This window comes from Euleptes europaea, chromosome 11 (genome assembly GCF_029931775.1).
Source record: "Euleptes europaea isolate rEulEur1 chromosome 11, rEulEur1.hap1, whole genome shotgun sequence".
NCBI classification, from domain to species: domain Eukaryota; kingdom Metazoa; phylum Chordata; class Lepidosauria; order Squamata; family Sphaerodactylidae; genus Euleptes; species Euleptes europaea.
The window spans coordinates 23,466,182-23,475,670 of NC_079322.1; positions in this window are offsets into that span (position 1 = coordinate 23,466,182).

Below are 9,489 nucleotides of genomic sequence, written 5' to 3' on the forward strand. Positions count from 1 at the left end.
GATAGAGGTCTATAAAATTATGCATGGTTTGGAGAGAGTGGACAGGGAGTTTTTCTCCCTCTCCCATAATACTAGAACACGGGGTCATCTGCTAAAGCTGGAGGGTGAGAGATTCAAAACAGATAAAATGAAGTGTTTTTTCACACAACGCATAGTTAAATTGTGGAACTCCCTGCCCCAGAATGTGGTGATGGCTGCCAGCTTGGAGGGCTTTAAGAGGGGAGTGGACATTTTCATGGAGGAAAGGGGTATTCATAGCTATTAGTTGGAATGGATGCTGGTCATGCTGCATACCTGTTCTTTCTAGTATCAGAGGAGCATGCCTATTATTTTGGGTACGGTGGAACACGAGCAAGATGGTGCTGCTGCAGTTGTCTTGTTTGTGGCTTCCTAGAGGCACCTGGTTGGCTACTGTGTGAGCAGACTGCTGGATTTGATGGGCCTTGGTCTGATCCAGCAGGGCCTTTCTTATGTTCTTATGACTCAACTATGCCTGGAAGCAGCTTCCTCATACATGTGTATTTGGAAAGCCATAACAAGGAGCTACCTGGGGGAAAGTTTGGATCAGGGAAATCAATAAGGTTGAGCACTCCTTTCCCTTCTCACTCCTGAAATGGCCTTAAAAGCTGAAAATGGGATCGAGGTACCATTGCATATGTCAACCCCTTAAACTGCATTAACAGTCATTCCAGTCACCTATGGAGCTACAGATCTCTAAGAACAAATTCCCTAACACAATGAATTCCTTAACACAGGAGTTAAATCAACATTAAAACTAATACATAGTTACATGAGTGTGTGTGTGTATATTCAAATCACAGATGACTTATGGCGACCCCATAGGGTTTTCAAGGCAAGAGATGTTCGGAGGTCGTTTGCCGTTACATGCCTCCACATGGTGGTCCTTGGAGGTAACCCATCCAAAACCTAACCAAGGCCGACCCTGCTTAGCTTCTGAGACCTGACCAGATCAGGCTAGTCTAGGGCTATCCAGCCCAGGGTCAATATGTACATAGCACTGATAAAATTGTTTTAATAACTCAAGCTCCAGAGAACAACAGTGGAATTTGAAACATATTCCTGATCCTAGTGGGGAAAAAACTGAAGTTGTTTTTCCCCTCCATGTATAAACTGCAAGGCTGATTTAGCTATTTAACTTTTACTGGAGAATTTGTCACAGATTTCCTGTATGAGATTTTGTTCTATATGACTGTATAAAAATGTTGGTTATGGGTAACAGAGTCTGGAAAAGGTATTAGCAGGAGCCCTTTAGCAGGAATGTACTCAGAAATCATATTGGTTTTGTTTGCTTTAGATTTAATTCTGGGGCTGGTAGAATAATGATATAAGCACCTGAGTAAAGAATGGGAGGGGACAGAGTTCAGCTTCCCTTTCCCACCTGGTCCAATTTTGTTTTAAAATAGAAACACACACTTTTAAACATGGGTATAGGAGGTTTCATCGCTTTTTTTACCTACCTGGAGAATTAGCCGTTTGGGTAGGGGATATTTGTATTGGAGAAAAGGCATGGATGCTTTTACATGAAATGAAACATTGAGAGGTCTCAGAACTTTGATCCCTAATGATCTCCCACATAAAGAGAACTCAATTTCTCCATCATTATGGATGTAACACATCTCATCCATTTGTCCCTGCCTTTTGTTGAGGTTAAGCAGTCTGGAGTGCCTGGAGTGTAAAAGCAAAATATTTGCCCTTGGCAGGCAGGAAAACTCAGCAACAGAGAATAGCAAGTAGACTGGATCCACTTTCTGCTTATATGTTACAGAACACATGAAAGCCTTGTTACAGTGATGAACAGATAGTAAAAATGTTGTCCATAGAAACCCATATGGGATTAACCTCTTCAACTAGATCATCAGCTAACTCTTCTGCTTGGAAGATGCCCCTATCAGATTACCTGGTGAATCACCTTCTCCCTTTGCTGACCTCACCTTGTATAACTGAGAAAACAGGAAGGAAGGCACCAGAATAACAGTTATTTTCAAAGTTTTCTACAGATTACTCATAATTGTCATTTTAAGCAGTTGAATTAGTTATATTAAACAATAAAGGTGATTCTGTTCTGATTTTGATCCTTTCTTTTATCCCTTAGAAGCTCCTTGATTAATTTATCTTGAGCAGCATATATCTAGTGTTGGAGGGATATAAGGACTGAAACAAATCTTGCCACTGACAGTAGCCTTGGGGTCCCTATCGCTTAGTAAAAAAGGCATTATGTCAGTCACAGAGGCACTGGATTAGTATGTTAAAAGGGGGGAAATATAGTGCAATCGAAGTTCCTCGTAAAAGCCGCATTCCAAAAGGGCATGAGTTAATGAGTCAATAGAGCCAGAAGAGCAAGGGCAGATCCTGTCTGGGTATGGTATATTCAGAATTCTGCCCTGCATTACCATAGAAGGGTTAGCATTCAATCTAGCCAAGCAAAAAGCTCTACAAAGACGAGGAGTTGTTAGATAATATGTATAGGCAGGCAGACCACGTGGAGGGGGTATTCCGAAGAACTGGGGTGAACAGACACGACGAGCACGAAAAGTAGTGTTGTTATAATCGAGCTCTTTAATGCGCTTTTTAATTTTGGTAAAAGCTTCAGTTTTCCCAAGATCTAATAGCATATCCTGTGAGAAGCCCAACAATGACAGTTTCTCATCTAAGATTTTTTGCCATGAGGATTTAAAAGGGTCATGCTTCAGAGAAGGTAGGAACCCCTCAGTGCTAAAGCACAGTTTAAGGTGTAGTTTAAAGGTGGCCAACTACATCCTAGCTTCAAGTGACATTTGGCCAAACTCAGAACGAAGAGTAATGCCAGCAACACATCGAGGGGCATTTAGGAGTTTTTGTAAGAACTGGAGCAGTGGACGATCGATAGATTCATTGATGACTGTTATCCAGATGGCAACACCAAAGAGGATAATTGGGGTAATTTTCAGATTAAAAACCTGAATAGCCCCTGGAATATATTTGCCACCTTTGGTGTGAAAAAAGTTGACAATAGCACCAACCCAAGGTTTAATTTCGGTGGACACTGCTTTTTGATGGGCATTCCAATTTAGGTTATGGGGGGAAAGAATGCCAAGGTAAACAAACTCCTTGACTTGGTCAGCCTCAAAGCCATCTAATACCCAGCGAAAAAGAGGCATTTTTCTCCTCTTAGTGAAGATCATAATCTTACATTTATGATGGTTTATTTTAAGACCTTCCCTAGAGCAGTACTCAGAAAAAGTTTGCAAAGATCTTTTCAAACCAATTCTTGTGCAGGACAGGAGAACTGCATCGTCAGCATAGAGTAGAATTGGGGTGGGATGACTTGCAAGCTTTAGGGGGTGGCAAAACTCTGAGAAATTGGTTGCCATATCATTCAGGTATACGTAGATTAAACAAGAGAGGAGCAAGGATCTGATTTTGATCTGTACGAATGCACATTCCTACTAATTAAGAGATTATATTTCATCAGAAATAAAGATAACAGTTTTGCATTAACATATGCAAACAGAATGGGGGGGCTGTTTTTCAGAAACACTGTTTTACTACAACATTTTGCTATGGGTCGAGAGATCAGATCCTCTGAGGGCTGACTGCTTCCATCCATAGGGTTGCGAGGTCCCTCATCGCCACCACCGGGAGGTTTTTGGGGCAGAGCCTGAGGAAGGCAGGGTTGGGGGAGGGGAGGGACTTCAATGCCATAGAGTCCAATTGCCAAAGCGGCCTTTTCCTCCAGGGGATCTGATCTCTATCAGCTGGAGAGCAGCTGTAATAGCAGGAGATCACCAGCTAGTACCTGGAGGTTGTAGTAACAAACAGTAGTCGGCTCTGCACACAATAATAATAGTGTAATAAAACACCAAAGGTAACAATAGCAAATTTACAAACAACAAGGTGTAGCAATACAGAAACACATGGCAGATTGCAAGTGAGATGACAACAATGACAAGCAGCAATAACAAGCAACAACAAGCAACAAACTCTGTGTGGAGATGATATGAGCAAGCGACAGCAATAATAATCAATGTAATTTTTGTAAGTTCATAATATGGAAACAATGTCCAGTAGAATCAGGTTGACTCGATGCTAGATGCTTGCGCAGACGGGCACATCAAAGGAAACGCTTTTCCGGATATGCAGCAGCGCTTTTGCCATAAAAGTGGCTTCTTCAGCCTGATTGCATAATATAACATAAATTTCAAATATGCAATATAGCTTATAGCTGCTCAAATATGCAATATAGCTTCACCGCTCCCAAAATCGGCTGCTATTTTGTTTATAGACTACCTAAAAATATGTAGGAGTAACAATGCAGCTTACCTTCAAATATGCAATATAGCTTATAGCTGTTTCACCGCTCCCAAAATGGGCTGCTATTTCATTGTTAGTAGTTCACCAAATGAAGCAGAGTGTGACTAAAAAGGTTTTCAAAAGCCTCGTTCTCATTTCTTAAAGGGTATAAAAACCAACTCTTCTTCATACCTTGCCAAGCAATCCTGGATACTGTAGGTATGGGGGAGCTGAGCTATTTCTATTAGAACTCCCCTTGTTCCTATTGTTGCCTGTTGGAGATTCCTTGTTAAAAGATTTAGTGTGAGTTGGCAGAGTTAAGACTCTTCAATATTTACATACCAAGGCTGTGCTCTTCTGTCCCAGAAATTATGTTTATAACAGCTATAGCTGTGCATACATAGTTTATACCAGTTAGCAATGTGATGTAAGGCACTTAATGGATATCCAAGGATCTTTCTCCCTGTAATGGAAGGGAGAGTAGAGTACAAAGTTTTTTTTAAGTCACCTTGGGTCAGAAATGAGGGATAAAGTTACCACAGGAGAGAAGTAAAGTAGAGGTAGCTACTCTGACTAAAAGTTGTTCCCCATGCCCATCTAAATGTTATACTGTTTACATGCATTCCGTTTTTTAAAACGCTAGTAGGCAGACATGTTCTTGCTCAATCATTTGACTTCCTCCTTACAGAAGTAAAACATTTGCATTAGTCAGAGGTAAACTTTCTTCTTTATCTTGCGTTTGCAATACAGGCTGTTTCGAAACCAGACGGGCAACAGAAATATAAGAGAGAAGACCATCCGCTCATTGCCCAAAGGAAGGAAAGAGAAGAATAGTAATGTGAGTATTCACATTTCCTCGCTTTCAACTATAGCAGCCCATTTACTGAAAATTCATTTAGTTAAAAGTTTTTTTTCTAGTTAGATTGCAGAGCAATATTTTTCTGGATTCTTAAGCGCATCACAGCTTAACTGTGGTCTCTGTCAGTGTGGTATAGTGGTTAGGAGCGGCGGACTGTAATCTGGTGGACCGGGTTGGTTTCCCCACTCTTCCATATGAAGCCTGCTGGGTTATCTTGGGCCAGTCACAGTTCTCTCTGAACTCTCTCAGCCCACCTACCTCACAAGGTGTCTGTTGTGTGGGGAGGAAGGGATAGCAATTATAAGCTGGTTTGAGTCTCCTTAAAGGAAGAGAAAATCAGAGTATAAAAACCAACTTTTCTTTTTCTCCTTCTGCCCCCAGTTTTATCCTCACAACAATGCTTTGAGGTAGATTAGCCTGAAAGATAGATGGCTGGACCAAGGTCATCTAGTGAGCTTCATAGCAAGCAAGGATTGACTGTCTCTTAAAAATGTGGTGGTAAGAAACTGATCCTCGATCTGTTATCTTGTATACTATACTAAAATCTGCCATAGCAGCTGATTAGAAACAAAGCTTTCTTGTTGGGGTATTCTCTGCAGGTATGAGGGAAAGATGAGCATGTTTATCCCATGGCTAGAGACTCTTTCATAGTCATATTAAAATGCTCCCATAAATATCAGGAAGAGGGAGAGATTCTTATAGCCAGAGGTAGGAAATTCCCAGGTTGATGAACACCCAGGCACTTAAGCTGACTCATAGGCATTTCATACCTTTCTTTAGGTTCTGTGCCTACACATTAGATGCTTGTGTCTAGGAGTTTAAAATGTTTTTCTGCGTGAGGGAGTAAGAAAATGTGATGGGTTGCTACCACAAGGTCTCTCAAATATAGGCAAACGGAAGATAAATTCCAGAGTTATGGAGACCTTTCTTATAATTTTATGAATACTAAAGCATCAGAAAAGTACTACCATTACTATATCCCCTTCTGTCTCTCTCTTTCTTTTCTAAATAGGGTTGCTAGGTCCCTCTTCGCCACCAGCGGGAGGTTTTTGGGGTGCAGCCTGAGGAGGGCGGGGTTTGGGGAGGGGAGGGACTTCAATGCTATAGAGTCCAAAATTTGTGTCCAACCTGTGATTAAAGGCCAAACTAACATGATGCATGGGATCATTGATCATATTGATCATTTTTAATATTTTATTTGTTGTCTTTTCAGTCTCAGCTTCTTAGAAGAAGAAGAATTGGTTTTTATACCCTAATTTTCTCTACCTTTAAGGAGTCTCAAACTGACTTATAATTGCCTTGCCTTCCCTTCCTCTCCCCACAACCGACACCTTGAAAGGCAGGTGGGGCTGAGAGTGTTTGGAGAGAACTATGACTGGCCCAAGGTCACCCAGCTGGCTTCATGTAAAGGAGTGGGGAAACCAACCTGGTTCTCCAGATTAGAGTCTGTTGCTCTTAACCACTACATCACGTAGGCCCTTAATTGTGTCCAGAACTTTCTTGCCTTGTTTGATGCTTGATGCTATGTTTGCTTCATTTGTGGGCTTCAGTTCCTTCTGGCTGGATTAAAAATTCTTTCTCCTCCTTTTATAGTTCTTAATTATTTGTCTTCTTTCTTACCTTTTTTCCTTGATTAATTTACAGATTAATATTTTCACAGGATGATGGAAGCTACACGCACAAGTAGTGAACTACCAGAAGCCTGGAAAACAAAATTTGAAAAAATGCGACCTATAATACCTGCTGTGAGTATTTACAATGGGCAGGGCTACTTAGCATGTTGTAAAATTAGTGGGTATAGTTGAATGAATACTGCTTGCTTTCCTCGCATACCCTCTAAGAGACGACACACAAATTAAATGCAGCTCTGCACATGTGGTAGAAAAAGATGTTTCTGTTTTCCCCTCCCACTTTGTGAGATGTTTGCAGTATGAAGCAGTATAAACTTTAGTTCTGCAATATGTGAAACAGTTATCAATCTGTTACTGGTTATACTTAAAAGAGACCATAGGCTCCCATATGGTCACCAGAACACTGAGATTTTGCTGGAGAAAACATGGAGTGGCTGCTTTAATCCAAAATCTCATTCAGATCTCCGGGAAAAGAATTAGAGGATCCGAATACCCAGCAGGGATCACTGTTCCCTGTAAATTGGTATTAAGACAAGTACTGATTCGCGTATTACAGCATATATAGATTGAAATTGGTGTCCTCATCCTGAGACACTCTTGTTCCCCCTCTGCATATTTTTTTCAAGAGCCAGAACAGCCACAGGAGGGGCACAGCTGTTTCAACAGTTGAAAAGGCATGGTGTGGGGGGACAAGAGCACCTCAGCCTGTGGACCCAGACCCTTAGGGCACCTTTAAATCACTTTAAAAGAGCATTGTCATCCCCGTGGCAGACACGAGGACTCCATCATGTCTAGTCTGGCCCTTACCTCACCACATTGCTGGGACCCTGACACCATACAATCATGAATGGCTCAGCAGGTCGGACTGATAGGTAGATCCTGAAGAAAAATAAATTGTTTTTTGGTAACTCATAATATTGAATTTTAGGTCCTCTGGATGAGGGTGATGTAACTCCCATGCATATGGTTGCCAGCTCTGGGTTGGGAAATACCCAGAGATTTTGGGGGTGGAGCCTGAGGAGGGCAGGGTTTGGAGAGGGGCGGTACTTCAATGCCATAGAGTCCGATTGCCAAAGCTGCCATTTTCTCCAGGGGAACTGTTCTCTGTCACCTGGAGATCAGTTATAATAGCGGGATATCTCCAGCAACCACCTGGAGGTTGGCAACCCTACCCATGCATCACAGATCAGTGCATTGTTTGTGTTTTATAAACATTAAGAAAGTGAAGAATAACAGCAGAGTTGTCTCATGCAAAGGCAGGTCCGATACTGCTTGTTCTGGGACAGGGGTCTGCAAACTGCGGCTCCCGAGCCGCATGCAGCTCTTTGGCCTGTTGAGTGCGGCTCTCCAAACTTGGTTCGGAGCCCCTGCTCTCGCGCCTGCTCGCGCTGGCAGCCGGGCTGCGAAGCCGGCGCACCTGAGAGAGAGAGAGGGAGAGAGCAGGCGAGCGGGCGCCCTGATTCTCTCCCCCCCCCCCCGCCGTGGAGAATGGCCAGGTCCCCCTTTCCCTTGCCCTCAATGGTTGGGAGGCTAAAGCCTCCCCTCCCCTCTAGCCACACGATTGCTGGGCGGGCGGCTTGGCAGTTCCTGCGCCCCCTGGCCTATCAGCTGTTGGGCAGGGCGGGCTTCCTTTGGTAGACCTGGCCTCCGGCTGAGTCCTATTCAGAGGCCATGTCTACCCACTGGCTTTCTTGGCGGTAGACCTGGACTCCGAGGAGGGGAAAAAAGTCCCCCTTCAGAGGCCAGGTCTACCAATTGGCTTCTATGGGCCTCCGGAGGCCAGGTCTACTACCAAGAAAGCCAATGGGTAGACCTGGCCTCCCAATGGGACTCAGCCGGAGGCCAGGTCTACCAATAGGCTTTTATGGTGGTAGACCCTCCAGATGGGGAGGGGGAAATGGCAGGGACTTACAATTTATTTTTTATCAATAAATAAGATCACTATTAAGTATGATGTCAAGTTTTATTCAGTGTACCTATAGTTTAATTAAGACTTAAAACTTTAATTAAAGTTTATTAAGTTAATAAACAGTGTACCTACCTATATAGTTTAAGTTTAAGAAATTTGGCTCTCAAAAGAAATCTCAATCGTTGTACTGTTGATATTTGGCTCTTTTGACTACTGAGTTTGCCGACCCCTGTTCTGGGAGAGCACAATTTCTCATTCCAGAAAGGTAGCTGTGTTACTCTAATGCAAGAAATATACATTGGAATCTTGTGGCACCTGAAAGACTAACAAAATATTTCTATTCCAGTTTAAGTCAATAAAAGTTTATGCGGGAATAAAGTTTTGTTAAAGGTGGAACAAAATTCTGGTTCACTGTTCATTATGAAGCAGGAATATATTGAAGTGCAGAGACACTGTTTTTAGCTTTGGGTCTATTCCTTCAGTTATAATCATCACAGTAATTAGGGACTTATGCATGTAGCTGAAATCAGGAATAAAAAAATAATGTCTGCATCTGGGCTGGGGGGGAGGAGGAGTAGCTTTGTTGTTGAATTTTTCAGGATGGAGATGTAATTCCTACTAGCTTTAGAATCGTGAATTTAAAAGCCTGGTGAAAGTTGGCTGTGAAAAATCGATTACTGATTTGCCTCTAGTTCATATTCAAGTTTTGCAACTGACCTGCAAAATTTCCTCTCTGCAGATATTACACATTTTGTCTGCAGTCGCAATGATTGTAGCTGGCTGTTTTGGACAACCGGGCT